The sequence below is a fragment of the Protopterus annectens genome, chromosome 3.part0 (genome assembly GCF_019279795.1).
Source record: "Protopterus annectens isolate FY-2018-M chromosome 3.part0, PAN1.0, whole genome shotgun sequence".
Taxonomy (NCBI): domain Eukaryota; kingdom Metazoa; phylum Chordata; order Ceratodontiformes; family Protopteridae; genus Protopterus; species Protopterus annectens.
In genome coordinates this window covers 948905794-948924005 of record NC_056731.1, presented here as the reverse complement: position 1 = coordinate 948924005, position 18212 = coordinate 948905794, and the positions used below count along the sequence as shown (strand labels likewise).

The window sequence follows — 18212 nt, the reverse complement described above, 5'->3', positions numbered from 1 at the left end:
TTGCCTATACTGATGTCTTTACCTATCAGCACATGCCTGGATGTGTTCACATTAATGCAATAGACCTCAATGCTGTGTATATGTCACATATATAGTCATACACAGCCTTAAGGGACATGACCTGTGACCCTGCAGACTTGCTCACAGAATGTTTTACATGTATGTATTTTGCCATATACATCTACATGGCACTGTACAGCTGTTTAGCATCCTACCATGTATTGCACATGTGAAACACATGGGACAATGGCTAGCCTGATGGTATTTGTAGGGTTGGATATCAACTATAGCATGTATGGTCATAGTGAACTAGTAGGCTATATGCCCTGGGCCATTCATAGGCTCATAGGTTGGTACTAGGCTATCAGCCCTAGGGCCTATACAAGCCTAGCCATAACAATTCCCTGGCTATTTTTTCCCATTCTATTTACTTCCCTGGACCCCTGTCTAGCAGGGCAACTGACGTGATCCCCAGGGTGAATTTCTCCCATCCAATCGTCAAGGTTCCTTTTGAAGAGGACCAAAGAGGCACTCTGCTTGACATGTATGGGCAATCTATTCCAGAGTCTGGGGAGTCTCTGGGTCAGAAACCTATCCCTCCAGCATGTTTTGTTTATTGTGATGACAAGGTTTAGATCCCTGGAGCGTGTGGCTCTGAGGGATTGGGATTTCTTTAAGTGTAGCATGTCCAACAGCTCTGGGTTTGACATGGCCTTGTATGTTAAGCAGAGATCGCCTCTGAGTAGACGATATGCGACAGAGTATAGCTGGAGTTATTTAAGGCGGTCAGTGTAGGGCATCTGCTTTAGGCCTGTGATTCTTTTAGTGAGGTATTTCTGCGGCCTTTCCAGTTGTTGCAGATGTCTTGAGAGGTACATACCAAATGGGGCGTTGTATTCTATAATGGGTCTAATGAGGGATGAGTACAGTGGGACAATGACCTCCTTTTTTCTGGATGAAAAGCCCTTAGTGATGAGGTGTGCCACATAGAAGGATTTCCTGACTGTTGTGGCGATGTGGTTATCGAAGGTGAGACCACTGTCCACCTGTGTCCCTAAGTTTCTTATCACACTTTCGGTGTTTAGTATACTGCCACCTATATGGTAATTCACGGATACATGTTTTTTCCCAAAGGATATAACTATACATTTCTTGGCATTGAGCTTGAGCCCATGGCTCTGGCACCAAGCATCTGTTTCTGTAAGGCCCTTTTGTAGAGTATCCATATAATGTGGGGATTCAATAATGGCTCCCAGTTTGCAGTCATCTGCAAACTTTGTTATCCAGAGTCCCTTAGTGTTGGCCTGTACTTCAGAGAAGTAGATGCCAAACAAGAGCAGTCCCAGGACTGAACCCTGAGGTACTCCACTTGTCTGGAGCTGGATTTGGAGTCGGCTACTTTTACAGTGTGGGTTCTATCAGTAAGCCAGTGAGCAACCCATTGGGTGACATAGGGATTAATGCCCAGCTCAGTAAGTTTATCTATGATTCCGGAGTGGGGGATGGTGTCAAAGGCCTTGGCAAGGTCTAGATAGGCTGTGCGGACCACCTTACCCTTGTCCATGGCTCTAGAGACTGATTCGAAGAAGTCAATCAGGTTCAGGAGACAAGATTGGCCCTTCACGAACCCAAACTGGGTGGGGTCCAGTGTTTGAAGGTTGCCAATGCCTTTGTTTATAAGTTCCATGATAATACGCTCCATGGCCTTGCAGATAAGGCTTGTCAGACTGATGGGACGGTAGTTTCTGGGATCCAAGGTGGACCCCCCCTTGTGAAGTTGGATAACTGTAACGCTGCGCCACTCAGAGGGCACGAAACCTGAGTGAGGCTATGATTAAACATGACACTTAGGTGAGGTGCCAATTCATATTGTAGTTCATGTAGTACACAGCCCGGGATGTCATCTGGTCCCATGGATGCTGTATTCTTAGCTTTGGAGAGTGCGTTTTTTACCTGTGTGGCCGTTATTACCAGAATTTGGCAATCTTCCGGTATTGAGATGGGCCATTTAGGGGGTGAGAGGGGGGTGAAGTTGGCACTGAATCGATCTGCCAGGATATTGGCAATATCCTTGGGATCAGTATATTTAATGCCATTCTGTTTTAGCTCAGAGCAGATCTGAGCATTGCCATTTAGATTCTTGACATAGTTATAGAATGCCTTGTGGTTGTCTTTGGAATCTTTGGCAATTTTCTTTTCGTAACTAGCTTTGGAGGATTTTATGAGGGATCTCAGTTTCTTACTGAGGCTGGTAAGGAAGTTTTTTGCATCCTGGGATTTTCCTCTTTTCTGCAACAGTTTCTTCCTTTTGTTGTAAAGTTTGCTTATGGCAGGGGACCACCAGATTTGCTTCCTTTTTTTGGATGACAGCATCTTGGTACTATTTGGGATGGCACAATTCATGCATGAGTGGATGTGCTCATACAGTGCCTTAGTGTAAGATTCAGCAGTTGAACTTTCAGTTCCCGTCTGCATGGGTGTCATGAAGTTTGTCACTTCTGACTTGAGTAGCATGAAGTTGGCTTTGGAGAAGTTTTTTATGGAGGTTTCCTTACTGGGGGGTGGGGGTGGGATGTGGATGTTAAGGATGATTAGCTTATGGTCAGACCTGACCAATGAGGGGGTGACCATAGGTGTGGAGCATCGATTTCCCATGTTGGTAATGACCAGGTCTAGGATATTGGAGCCCCTGGTGGGACTATGGATTAGTTGATCCAAGGTGTTGGAATTTATGAATTCCAAGAACCGTTGGGCAAAGGTGTTGGTACATGAGTAGTTTTCCCAGTTAATGGCAGGATAGTTAAAATCACCCAGTATTAGGGTGTTTGGTTCTATCTTAATATTTTCCAGTATGTTTAGAAAGGCGTTGTGTGAATCTTGGGGTATGGTGGGGGATCTGTAGCAAGCTACAATTTGGATTGCAGTCTTACCTAGTGTTAGTTGCACCTGGAGAATTTCAGACGCATTGTGTTGGGCAACTAGCCTGGTGGTGTGAATATCCTTGGTGAATAATGACACTCCTCCACCTTTAGTGTTTCTGTCATGCTTTGGTGGCCGAAAAGTGCGGTAAGAGTTGTAGCCTGGTATTGCAGGGGTGCTCTCTGGAGCCTTGAACCAGGTCTCAGTTACTGCACAGATATCGATGTTCTCCATTTTTAGGAGTGCCTCAAGAGAATGCATTTTGAGGTTTAGACTTCTAGCATTGAGTAGCATTACCTTCAGATTTTGCATGCTTGTACCTGTTACAGTGGTGGTTTTGTCCTTTGAACTTTGCCTAAAAAGACACTATAGGGGTGGCAAGAGCCTTAGCCAGTAACCTGAATCCCAGAGGCGACAGGTGCAGACCATCTCTGGCAAAGCATCGTGGTCTGTCAATCATGTCATCCCAGGCAGACAGATACTGGATCCCCTTTGAATGACACCAGAAGCTTAGCCAATTGTTGAAGTCAGTCATTTTGTCCTTATATTGTGGTATCATTCGGGGTGAAGGCAGGATGCTAATCAGGGCTAGGGTCATACCTGCCTCGGCCACATGATCCGAGAGCTCTTCCATGTCTCTTTTCATGTAGTCCAGGGAGGTACGTTTCAAGTCATTCACTCCAACATGGACAATGACAGAGTCATATTTGTACTTGTTGTGGAGTGACTTGAGTGCATGCGTTATGTGGCGGATCCTGGCACCCGACAGGCAGCTGAATGTAATTTTCTCCTTGTTCAACCTGGTGAGAGGGACATCAGTGTGCTGGACTATAGAGTCACCTATGACTAAAGTGTTAGGTACATTGTCTTGCCTTAGGGGCTGTTGCTGGGTGGCATACTGGTGTTGTGAACTATGTGACACTTTGGTTGTGATTGGTGTTTGTTTGCGTTTCAGCTTCAGAGGTCCTTGCTGCTTGGGTAGGTTACAGTTAAGGGCCTCTGCATATGTGGATTTAGTGTTGCTATATGTGGGTGTTGGTGGTGTGGGTTTAGTAGGGCTATGTGTTGCTTGAGGTGTAGTGTGGGTGTTAACCTTCTCCTCTTGACTGTCTAGCACACTCTTGGGTGGAGAGAGCTTTGCTTCCATTTTGGCTATGTAAGTGCATCTCTCACAGGTTGTAGTGTTGGGTGGTAGGAGGAGAGGGTTGTCTGTGTACATGAGGCAAATGCTGCATTGCCCCAGTATGCCCAGATTCACCAGGTGGACAGGAGAAATCACTGGAAACTGACCCTTGGACATGCCTGGTTTGGTGCTTTTGTTTTTTTTTGTAAAGTACAGGAGCTGTTTTCTCTTACCTTAGCAAGGTACTTTGCAATTATAGGATGTTTAGTGCCTACTATTAATTTCTCCTTATTAACAAGGAGAGTTGAGTGCTTTTATCAGTTTAAGGCTTTCTAGTGCTTTTTTGCAGGTATTAGAGAATGTGCTAGTCAAAGGGATGCTTAAAGGTAAGATGAAAAAAAAAATGCACACTGCAGTGTGCACTAGAGAAGTTAGACGTGAAAGAAGGTAACTTAAGTTTTATGAGCCAAGGCTGAAAGGTTACATAGCTATAGCCAACAGACAGGTAAGTTTCAGTTGCCAGTTCAAGCAGTGCCACAGAACTGATCCACAGGGTTACTGATATATTTGCCATGCGGTCATCACACCATGTCAGAAAGAGGGGCAATGTGCAGCTTCGCTGGACAGAGATGTATAGTATGGCAGGTGTATGTAAAGTGTATGGGACAGAGATCTGTCAGGCATGTTGTGATACTTGTACTAGAAAGGTGGATGTCCATGAATTATGTGTTTATCTGAAATCAGGATGTGTAAGTGTAGCATGTCCAACATCTCTGGGTTGGACATGGCTTTATTCAGGGTAGGCATCATGCTACATAGTGGAGCTAGGGATTGGGAAGGCCAGTGTAGGCCATCTAAACATGGCCAATAACCCTTAAGGGAGATATGTGATCTATTATGGGTCACTTGAGTGTTGAGTATGGTTGAACAATGATCTCTTTATTCATGGATGGCACCCTGTCATGATTAGGGGTGCCACGTATGACTACCTGACTGGTGTGGTGAAGTAACCATCAAAGGAAAGACTATTGTCCAGCTGCATCCCATACACACACAGTTTCCATTATGTTGACCGCTGCCTAGGTGGTAGTTCATGGGTATAGGGTTTTTAACATAGGGGATGACAATGCAATACTTAGCTGTCAGATTTTGGCCATACGTCACACACCACATATCGACCCATAAAGGCCCTTCTGTATGTTGACCGCAGCACACATTGAGTCAACTATTGCTCCTAGTTCATAGTCATTTGCAAACATCAATAGGCAGATGCTTTCTGTGTTGGTTTGTGTGGTATAGATAACAAAAAGAGGGGGAGTACCAGGAATTAACCCTGTATTACTGTAGCTGGCACTGGTTTGATGTGCGTGTATTAGTCAGACACCTTCTGTAGTGTTGGTTCTGCCAGCAGTCCATGACTGTCATACCAACTGCCAACCACTCCTGTAACATAGGAATATACACCTAGTTTACTGAGTGTAGCTGGAACACAGTATGGGTGATGATGTCCTAAGATCTGGGAAGGTCATGATATGCTGTGTGAATCAACCTAATCAACCTTACTGTCATCTACATCTGTACTGACTACATCAAATAAGGTGATCATGGTTCATGGCCTTACAGACCAGACTCAGCAGGGTAGTGGTGCACTATTTCCCATTATCAGTGGTGTCTCCCCCTTTGTGGGGTGTGATAACTGTTGCTGTGCATCATCCAGTGTGTACACAGCCTGACATGAAGCTATGATTGAACATGACATGTATGTGGAGAGCACATTGTTCTGACATTTCTGCAGGATACACCCTGGGATGTTGACAGGTCCCATGAAAGCTGTATGTATGGCTTTAGAGAGTGCAGTTTGTACCTGCATAGTTGTTATTACAGGGGCTCTGGAGCTCTGCAGTGTACATGGATATATAAATATGTGTAGCTGTTGGGGGGGTGGGAGTGGGTTTAGGTTCTCCAAGACCCTATCTGGATGAACAGGTGCTATTTCTGTAGGTGCAGTACCTCCCATGCCATAGTGCTGTGAAGCATGGCAGGTCTTGTTGTTGCCATTACGATTCATGACACAGCTATAGAATGCTCTGTGGTTGGTCTCATAATATGTGGCTGGTTAGTTTCACAGTAGCTTTGTGTGGTTTTATATGGTGTATCTGCATCTTACTGAGGCTGACCAGGGATCACCTCCACTCATGTGTGTTCACTCTTGCAACAGTTACTACCTTCTGTGGTACACTTTAAGGCAGGGTACCACCAATTTGCCTTCTTGTTCGTGTTTGGTTGAATCTTGGTTCTGTTCCAATGGCACAATCAATGCACTTATGTGAGTGCTTAAAGTTCATTTGTATAGGATTCAGCATTTGCACATGCATTGTCCATCTGCATGGGTGCCATGACAGTCACCACTTCGCTCTTAAGAAGCATAACATTGGCTTTGGAGACTGACTATGTGTAGCATACTGTTAGCCCTGTTTGTATGACTATGATGATCCAGGTCATTAGGGTTGATGAAATCCAACATGCATTGAGCGCAGGTGTTGGTACATGAGGAGTCTTCCTAGTTCATAACTGAATAGTTGAGAGTAGCCATTATTATGGTTTTCTGTCTCAAACCTAATATTCCCCATTATAGCACAATATGACAGTTGGGAATTCTGAGGCATGATGGGTGATCTGTCGCAAGGTGCAATTTGGATTCCACTTTGGCACAACGGTAGTTGCTCAGCATAATGCATCTGAAGTTATGCAAGTGCATCTAGCATGGGGGTGTACATATCCTTCAATAATATGGACACACCTGTGGCCTGTGTGTTCCAATAAAGGATAATGGCCAAGAGGTGAGGTATGTGTTATAACATGGTCATGCAGGTGTGCTCTCCGGAGCATTGAACCATATCTCAGTCACTGCACAGATATGTTCTCCATGTTAAGGATTGACATAAGTGAGTCCATACTGAGTTTCTGAAATGTATCATTGAGTAGCGAGACTTGCAGTGTATTGCTTGTCTGTCCCTGTTACAGCAGTGGACTTTCACTTGACCTTTGCATGATGAAGGCAATATAGGGGAAGCATGAGCCCTAGCCAGTATCCAGATTCCCAGGGGTGACAGGTGCAGGCCCTGTCTGGCAAAGCATCACGGTCTGTCAACCGTGTTATCCCAGGCAGAGAGATACTGGATACCCTTTGAATTGCACCAGTACATTAGACAATTGTGGAATACAAGCCTTTTGTTCCTGTACTGCAGTATCATTCTGGCCAATGGCAGAATGCTACACAGGCCTTGGGACATACCTGCATGGGCTACAAGACCTGACAGTTCCTACATGTGTGTTTCCATGCAGTATAGGCTACTGCATCATAGGTCCTGCACAACAACATGGAATATGCCAGGGCCATGTATATAGTTCAAAAGGTGGTCTGAGTGTATGGGTATGTTGCTAATCATGGCAGACAGGCAGCTGACAGTATGTTTGCCCTCGTATAACTTGGTGTGTAACATAGTGCTAGAGTTTGCATTCACAAATGAGTACTGTTGGGCATGTTTCCGGCCACGTGTTCTGAGGTGTGGCACAATTATGCAAACTATGTCATACGGTTTGTGTATTTTGTTGTCTGTCTACTCCAGCTTGGGAGGTCACTTGCTTGGCCAGATACTTAGAAGCCTCTGTGAATGTGTGTGATTTCTGGTAGTATGTGTGGGTGTCCTTACTGTGTTCTGGTAAGGGTATATGTTGGTTGTGATGATGAGATGCATGTGTTAACCTACTCCTCATGACTGTTCAGTCCAGTCATGGCTGTAGACTGGACTGCCTTCCAGCTTACCCCTGTAGCTGCATCCCAGAAAATGTGTGGGGTGTGGTGTTAGGTGGGTTTGGCAGTGTACATGGCATAGAGATTACATTCCCGCAGGATGGCCACATACACAAAGCTGACATTAGTAAACACCAGTAGCTGACTAGTGGACATGCCTGTATGAGCATTCAGTACTAAAAGTACCAAGTACTGTATTTAGTGTATTTATTGCTTATGAAGATGTTTTAGACAGTGATGCTCACAAGTAATTATTTGTGTTATGGATGTGACAACACTGGCTATTACAGAAACATAGTAGCTACCTTTAGCAGCAATCCTCCTCTGATGAGCACATCACATCCTGATAGTTGATTACAGATAATGCAAGTGTCTACAGGTCTGTTTCCTTTTCTGGGTATATACTCACATATCCACCAGAACCATGAGCTCTGTTGGGCACAGACACCCACTCCCCAAACAGAGTCATGTATCAAAAGACTCTGCTGCCACTATCAACATGATCAGGATATAATCAGATAGTGTAAGCCATCACCTATGAAGCAGCTATTACACATTGGCAGCTGTATCCTACATCTTACACTCCTACTGCAGATGTTACACTGGAGTTAAAGATGATATGCAACATGTTTCATTACCAGTACTGTGCACTACCTTACATACAGTATTTGCGGCTGTTAGGTTGGCAATGAGAGGTTTGGCTACACAAACCTGAAAGTTCAACCAGTGTGTCTCTACTCTCAATATCCACTCTTTGTAGATGTGCACATAGTCATGTGGCCCAGCCCTGTAACAAGGGTCACTACACATTTGCATAACATGTACACATGCACAGCTGTTATTGCTTGCAAACGATAGTAGAGAGGTGGATATTACATGTGTTATGTGCATGGATAGTTACCTGGCTCTTCCAATTATCTTTGCTACCATGCTACTAAACTGTCAGATGAATACAAGTCATATGTATCCTGTTATTGAGTATTGTAATTGCCAATAGACATAACTAATGTTTGCATAACATAACAGAAATGCTATGTACAATGGAATACAGATCTGCCTAAAATACTGCACATTACACAGCTATTGGCACAATATCCCACAATGCAAACCATATTTGCACAGTAAGCCCACCTTTGACATGTTCATCTTACTTATACACCCATACATATGTCTACTGTTACAATATTTTGACATATACTATCCCGTTATAGCACATACTTGTTGGACCAACCCTGACACTGACAGTGGCTGGAAGACAACTGGTGAGTTCCAAGCCCAAATATATCATCCCTTGTGGTGTATGAGGAGTTTGCCTTGTGACCTACAGCAGTACACACATAGAATACTACAAGCATTACTACTGCTCAACAATACATCGCTACAAGATAGCTATTTCCACTATATGCATTGATTACACTGTAATTCTTACAGAACAGGTACTATATATACAGACATACTAAATGTTATACATACCTTCTTAGTAATTGGAGGTGTTATTGACTGGTATATTACTCGTTTTTGGTTTGTGTTTCAGTATTTTGTACTGTTCTACAGGTAGATACAGATGGTTTGAATGTGTGACAAGGCATCCTTTTATAGTTAGAAATCAGTAACATGTGCTATCCTGATAACCAACTGGTGTTCCTAAGTAGTTAATTACATGCACATCAGCTGTGCAGCTACCGCCTTAGCCAATACCATGACAACAGTGGAGTACAACTGAGTACTCCACTTGGGTGTTGTCCCTTTGCCTTACTTGTGAGGAAGACAGTCTAGCGGTGTTGTCTGAAATCTACTGCAACAGCTGTATGGAGACAAACACTAATATATTGTGTGTAATGTATCCAGTCGGACCATCCCGGTCAACAAATGTAAAATAAAATAAAAAAATAAATAAATAATGCCTAGAGGATTTGGTCTAAATGTGAGTACTGTTTCTGAACATTGCTACTTGTGCAGGGTTTGTCTGTACCTAATACTTCTGCATATGTTTCAGTCTGGCCAGGATGTTTGACGCTCAGGGCTGCATGGCTATGCATATAATGTTAGGGGGTTTACAGTGTGCTTACCAGACATCTTTAGTTTGGTGTTAATGTGTATCATACTGTGCTGATAATCAGTAATTGGTAACACTTCCTGGTGTAATTACTTTTCAACCCTCTGAAACGGGAATAGTTCAAAAAACCCTGTAACATCAGCAGCTGTTCCATTGTATAACAGCAACTATTTCACATAGGGCCATGTTAGTGTGTCTGTGTCCAGGTATGTTAAGGTTTCAGCAGATGTCGTACAGTGGATGAATAATTGGTTATGGTTTGACAGTATGTATTGTTGTAATTAGTTTGGGTGTGGGGGAGATGTTGGTGGGTGTACATAGTAGATGCAGGTGCGTAGGAACTGCTTTTATACATCTTCTATATGTGTGTGGGGTACTTTCCCTATGTAAACACCTATCCCTTAGTGGACTAATACTATGGTAATTGCAGGCTGATTTATTAAGGCACTGTTAAATGCTTCCTGTATAGCATGCAGGTACTGTTAGTCCTTGAATCCTTTTGGCAATACATTGGAATGTAATAAAGTTTTGCTAAATGAAAGCTGTCTGTGTATTTCTGTCATGGATATTTGCAGTCATTGTAGTTGTGTTGGTGTCCGTGTCCATAGAACATATTTGTAATAGTATATTGGCATATACTCTTCATATGTTATGTTCATATTGTTTGGGGGGGGGGGCAGAATGTGTGATTGCTATAGTCCATGTTATACTCAGATATGAACACTTCAGATGCTGTATACACACATGTATGTATGTATGTATGTGTATGTATATATATATGTATATATATATATATATATATATATATATATATATATATATATATATATATATATATATATATATATATATATATTATTGCATACGTTTATCTGTACCTCCATAGATTTCCACACAATCCTCCTTTTTGTGTTTTAACCTGTCTGAATACACAACTGGCATAGGTACATCTCAGGTAGCTTAGTGGTAGGTTACTCTGAGGATGGTGTACATGGTTGCGGATTCTAATCCTGGAAGGGGTTATTTTACCTCTCAGAGTAGGCACTGGTAGGGAAAATGTGAATAACGCACATTTAAGCGGTTGTAAGCAGGTTTGCCCGAGGACTGCGCAACGTTAAGCAAAGGTTAAACCTGTGAAGTGCTTATCCATTTAACAGTGTTTAAGCGCCACTTACCATCGTGCAAACCTGCTTACAACTGCTTAAAAGTGCTTTAATCCACCTGCATCCAACAGCCCTTATTCTGGCCCTCAAAATAAATTAACAGCCCTTGCAGGTCTTGAACCCGGGACCATGGACACCACGATCACTGACTTTACCACTAAGGCATCTGAGATATGTAGAAATGTTATGGTGTTTAGAATATACATTTTACTACAGGCATTCCTCACTAGTGAAAACAAATGTGACAGTCAGTTGGTGTACATATGTATGATACATGTTAATGTTCATATGTTCGTGGAATTAGGTGTTGGAATGTGACATGACAGGGTGTATTATGGATGGTAATGGTTCTTGTTTTGTGTCCTTTTCATATTGTACCCATACTCCATGTATACCCTTCCAGTTCACTTATTGAACATCCAACCCAGGCTCTCCTTGATGCATGATTTCATTACCCATCATTCCTCCCCCACCAAAATCTCCACATACACAACAACCATTAGGTTAATATTAATAGTTATAATACCAGAGCTGCATGCGTTTTGTGTACACTTCAATTCCTTTGGATTGCTTCTGTGTCACGAAGTGTGTACATAGATGTTTATATATATATATATATATATATATATATATATATATATATATATATATATATATACACACACACACACACACACATATATATAAATAAATATATATATATATATATAGATGGGTTCCATACACTAGATCGAATTTTCACTAATTCGAAATAGTGCATGGAATGCTCATGCAGCGAAAGTACACTTAATCGAAAGTGCACTTACACAAAGTTCAGTACAACGAACGGGTGTTGTACTGAACTTCCGTGCAGAACACATGGACCTTAGGGTTAGGGCACAGGTCATAGTAATGGGATAGCCCATAGGGTCCATGATGACTGCAGCACAGTGAAGGACATAGCAATGTCCTCCACTATGGTGTGATAGTCACGAACCTTAGGTTTAGGGCATGGGTTAGGGTAAGGGGATAGCTTTACTAACTATCCTCATACCCTAACCCATGCCCTAACCCTAAGGTCCATGACTATCACACCATAGTGGAGGACATAGCTTGTTTTTATGTCCTCCACTGTGCTGCAGTGTTTTTGGTGAAGTGCACTTATGCAAAAGTTCACTTTCGTTAAAGTGAACTTTCGCAGAGGTAAGGCTTCCTATTACAAGTTCGAAGTAGTAAACTTTCATTCTTGTAATAGGACTCCATATATACATATATATATATGTGCAGACATCACTGACATGTGTGTGTGTGTGTGTGTGTGTGTGTGTATATATATATATATATATATATATATATATATATATATATATATATACACACACACATACACATTTAGTATTAATTTGTAACAGTTATACATATGTAGACTTGTATATGATGATTCACAAACTACAGTACATTACAATGTACTGTACATATGTACACAAAGTGACTTTCCCATTTGTGGTCAGTGGTGGTGCTGCGGTAGCATTCTCGCCTCACAATAAGACGCTGTCCAGTTCGATTCTCAGCTAGAGCGTCTTCTGCATGGAGACATGCGTGAATGGGCATACCTTCGTTGAAGGTTGTGCATCAGGGCTGGTAACTCGGCACGTAAAAATCAACTACCAATCATTAGCGGATCGGAGTTCCGCTGTGACGACCCCTAACCGGGAAAAGCCGAAAGGCACAACAACTGTGGAATGCCTATAGTATAAGGTGTAGTCTAAAGACCATGAAACATGTATACAGCTCAGATGGTTCAGTGGTAAGTCCCATGACTATAGTGTGCATGGTCCAGGGTTCAACACTTGCGATGCTTTAAAAAATTTTTTTACTCCAGAATAAGGCTCATTTAAGCAGTTGCAAGCATGTTTAAAAGTGTTTGTGTGACATTAAAGCAGCAGTTAAACAGTTAAACAAACTTTAAAATGTATAACCTGTGTGCGCAGACATGGCCACATCTGCTAACTACTCAGGATATATACATTTCAGTGAAGTAACATCTCACTATGTGCTTACATAACATTACATACTCTGTTGACTTTACTCTCCAGCACACATGGGTTTATATGGGTGTTTCAAATGTTTATTATACTGACGAATACTACCTACATATGCAAGCTGTGGTTAAGGTACACTTTTTAACATGACAAACATCCCTGACTTTATTGGGATTTGAACCTTGAATGCACAGATACTATGCAAATGCTGTAACCATTACAATATTGACATTAACATTGCTTCTGCCTATTTCCTATTTAGATGATTTCTACGTGTAAGCTAGGCTAAGCAAAGGGAGGCGCCCAAATCCACTGAGCTTCACTTACTCTTGAAATAAAAACATATAACAAATGAAATGAGAAACTATAAATTACATTCCGAACTACATTAGGCATAGCCCCTCACTGAGTGAAACCTTGATGTGTGAATGGGTAACAGAATATACACCCCTGGGGTCATGTGCCCCAGAACCATACAGCCAGGGGGTGGGGGAGCCCCTCCAGTTTTATAGCTGCAAGACCTGTTAGGGAAATTGAATGGTGTTGATTTTTCACGTTAACATACCCTCTTTAGATCACTAAGTGCCCCTATCACCCTCCACCACCCCAGTCTTCAACAGCTTCTGGCAACTCTGTCTGGAATCACTTCATTGGCTATGCTTGACAGAGGCTCAGTTACTTCATCAATGGTGCAGAGAAAGCCAACACACTGTAGCTATGCTTCTAATTGCCCTTGGGCAGATAGCCTACTACCTATCTGTGAACCTCTAAAGTGCAGGCCATCACAGCCATAATATGTGAATAAACAGAGGTTTCAGATCACAATATACAGTGAAATATCACCACATTGTCAGAAAACAGTTAAAGTACAGCAAGAACATACAGAACACTGATACGTAATCACACCAAAAGCCTATCTTGGAAGCTAGAACACTTGTATAAGTTTAAGGCTTTCTATTGCTTACCAGTAGGTTAGCTACAGGAAAGATGAGAAACAAGCACAGATGGGAAACATGCATGCAACACTACCATACCGGCTTATGTGTCAGCCTTAGGCTTTGGAATACTGGACAAGGGTATTGGCGCCCCCATGGTACCTTTTTTAGGGACGTCTCAAAGGTGAATCCCACCTCTGTAAAAAGCACAATAACAGAATCAATGAGGGTTATGCTACTTAACACCAGGGGTTGTGATCACAACATGCACGCACTCACAGCACTCCTCTGTATGGATGACGTCAACATCAGTGCAATAACTGAGACCTGTTTTAAGGCTCCTGAGAGCACACCAGCACTACCAGACTACAACCCATACCACACATTTCGGCCACAGAACATGGACTGACACAGACATGGAGGGGGTGCATCCATATTCATCAGGGGTACTTACACCTCCAGGTTAGTGGGGCAGCATGATACCTCTGAGATCATCCATGTGCAGCTAACATCAGCCACACCTGCAGTGCACACTGTGGCCTGCTACAGATCACCCTCCATGACCCAGGACCATCACTCCACCTACCTAGAGACAGTGGAAAACATGACAGTCCTACCGCACAGCGTGGTATTGGTCGATGTCAACTACCCTACCATTAACTGGGAAGCTTACTCAAGTACTCACTTCCAGACCCAGCGCTTCCTGGAATTTATCACCTTATATGCCCTGTATCAGATGGTAAACTCCCTAACGAGGGGTGGAAACATACTAGAAGTGGTAATCACCAACATGGGCGACAGGTGCACCACAGCAGAGGTAAACCGGTCACTGGTTAGATCTGACCATGAACTATTCACTGTTTCCACACCCAACCATCTCCCCCACCCACGGAAACCACAGTGTATACCTTTCCTACAGCTAAATTCACACTACTAGAGACAGGGGTGGGGGGTTTCGCAGCCCCCACACTACGGGAAAACACTGCTCAAGACACAGACAGATTTACAAATACACTCTTATAAGCACCTACAAGGATGTATGGATCGTGCCATCACTGGTAAACCAAGACTCACTCCTCCTAGACAAGGACACCAGTCTAGTAGACCCCTGCAATAAACAGGCTATACAACAGAAATAGGACAGTAGTCCAGAAAAACAGCAAATCCCAAGAAGGGCAGACATCCGTGACCAGTATTAGTAAGAAACGTAGGTCCCTCATGAAATCATCCAAGGCTAACATCAACAGGAAAATAGGCAAGGATTCGAAAGATAACCACAAAGCCTTCTTTGGCTATCTCAAGGATCTAAGTGGTAACACAGAGATTTGCACTGTACCGGTGCAATATAGCACACAATATACTGACCCTACTGATATCGCCAACATCCTTGCAGACACATTCAGTGCAAACTTCATCCCCTAAAGAGCCCACAGCAATACCCAAAAAGTACAGTATCCCAGACATCAGAGACACACAGGTGGAAATGGCCCTCTCTAACAGCAATACATAGCGTCAGTGGTGGCAGATGGTGTCCCACACTGCATCTTGCAAACACTACAAGACAAACTGACCCCCCACCTAATTAAGCTTTTCAACCTCAGCCTCTCCACAGGCTACATGCCCATACAATGGCGAGTGGAAACGGTTATTCCACTCTACCAAGGTGGAAACACAACTGACCATGATAACTACCACCCCATAAGCCTGACTAGCCTGGTCTGCAAAGCTATGGAGCGCATCCTAATGGCACTCATTAACAAAGACATTGGTAACCTCCAAACATTTGACCCAACCCAGGTCAGCTTGGTTGAGTGCAGTTCATGCCTACTGAACCTGTTTGACATCTTACAGACAGTCACCAAAACGTTAGATGAGGGGAGAGGTGGTTCACACATACTAGCTGGACCTTGCCAAGGCTTTTGACAACATTCCCCACTCAGGTATTATTGATAAACTCACCAGCCTGTACTTACACCCATACATCACAGGATGGGTTGCCAACGGGCTTACACACAGAACTCATATGGTATGACTAGCGGTCTCCAGGTCCACCTCTTAACCAGTCACAACTGGTGTCCCACAGGACTTAGTCCTGAGACCCCTACTGTTTGACATATACTTCTCAGAGGTACAGGCAAACACAGGTGGACTACGGCAGAGCATGTTTGGCAATGACTGCAAACTGGGAGCCATACGTGACAGTCCAGCTGACACAGACATCCTTCAAGGGGCCTCACAGAGACCAACACAGGGTGTCAAAATCATGGCCTCCAGCTAAGTGCCACACACTGCATAGTCATTCCATTGTGGAATATTAAGTGCCCACAAATTAACACATAAGTGGCAGCCACTTTAATACAGACAAGGTAATAGGGTATCTGGGGACTAAGGTAGATAGTGATCTCTCCTTTGACAATCATATCTCCAAAGTAGTTAGGACATCCTTCTATGTAGGCCATCTGATTACTAAAGGGTTCGCATCTAGACATACTGAGCTTATAGTGCCCCTTTACTCATCACTCATCAGTCCCATCACAGAGTATAACAACCCATTTGGGATGTACCTCAGAAGACACATCCAACAGCTGGAAGGTCCACCAATGTACCTCGCCAAGACGATTACTGGCCTCAAACATATGTCTTATGCAGCCAGACTAAATAAACTCCTACTTTACTCAGTGGCATCTCGTTTACTCAGAGATGATCTCTGCTGGCCAACAAAGCCATGTCGAACTCAGGCTTAATGGATATGCTCCACCTATGGGAATCCATGTCACAGTGAGCCACACACTGTAGTGAGCTGAACCTTGCCACAACAATAACTGGAAGATGCTGGAGGGACGGATTCCTGTCACAGACACTCCCATTACTTTGGAACAACATCCCTAATTACATTATACAGAGACCCTCACTAACACTCTTCAAGAGAAACCTTGAAGAATGGATGGGGAACAGTAGATACACCCCAGGGATCCCACCATTGGCTCTGCTCCACAGAGGGACAGTTAATGAATCAATGGGGTGACAAAAGCTGACACATTTTGGCTAGGCTTATGAATGCCCCCAGGCAGTTAGCCAAGTACCTACTTATGAACCTATGAACCTATACATGCAGTATCAGCACATGCTGATAGCTTAATTTACTGTTCAGGTGTTGACTTACCTTGTGCCAATAGCAGCTGTGTGTGCAATAGTTGAGGGCTGCCTATGTTGGATGCACACAGCAGACTGCCTATACATGACAATTTACAGGTAGTCTTGTGTGTGTGTGCCATCTATTTTTACTGTGTGCGCAGGTGGAGAAAGGTGTCAGTCCCTAGGTGCCTACACTGTCAGTGTGTGTGTGCTATATGTTCCCTCCTTGCCAAGGCATGGGCATACTCGGCACGCCTCCATCTGCCTACCGGGGCTTGCTCAGGGTGTTCGTGGTCTGAGTACCTTTGTGCCTGTGGGGCCCTTGGCAATGGTGGTGGGCTGTGAGGGCCTTCACCACTCTGTCCCTGCTGCAGTTGTTTCCACAGGATCATACTGTGTAGCATGGCACATACTATGAAGATGTGGGCACACGTGCCTGGCGAGTACTGCAAGACTCCACCAGATATGTCCAAACAACGGAACCGTGATTTAAGCATCCCAAACACACGCTCTATGATGATTCTGGTGTGTGTGTGTGTGCCTCATTTTGGCATTCCTGCATGGGTGTGTGTGCATTTCTGATGGGAGTCATCATCCCACGGTTCCAGTGTATTGCCAGCATCCCCCACCAGGTGGCCATATGGGATGTCTCCCCTGGCAAATACCTGATACAGCTGTGAGGCATGCCAGATGTGGGAGTCGTGATAGCTTCCAGGGCTGCCAGCACACACATCCATGACAATGCCCTGGGTATTGCACACGACCTGGCAGTTGATGGAGGGGTATCCCTTGCAGTTTATGTAGCGCCCACCCTGCTCACCAGGTGGTGACTTGATGTGTATGTGCGTGCAGTCTATTGCACCCAGTACCTCCGGGTATTCTGCCACACGGTGGAAGAGACGCATATTGCTGGCCAACTCCTCCTGCATTCGGGGGAAGTATATGTGCTCATTGGCATGTGGTAACATGACATCCAGGAACTGGTGAAGTACCCTGGATGCTGATGCCTGTGAGATCCCCATGATATCCCCAGTTGGCCTTTGAAA

General features: G+C 43.7%; 1 protein-coding gene across 1 annotated transcript in view; it reads right to left on the bottom strand.

Moving 5' to 3' along the window:
* The window catches only part of LOC122796644 (copine-3-like), a 1024312-nt gene that overhangs the window by 494155 nt on the left and 511945 nt on the right, over positions 1–18212 (bottom strand). The window lies entirely within an intron of this gene.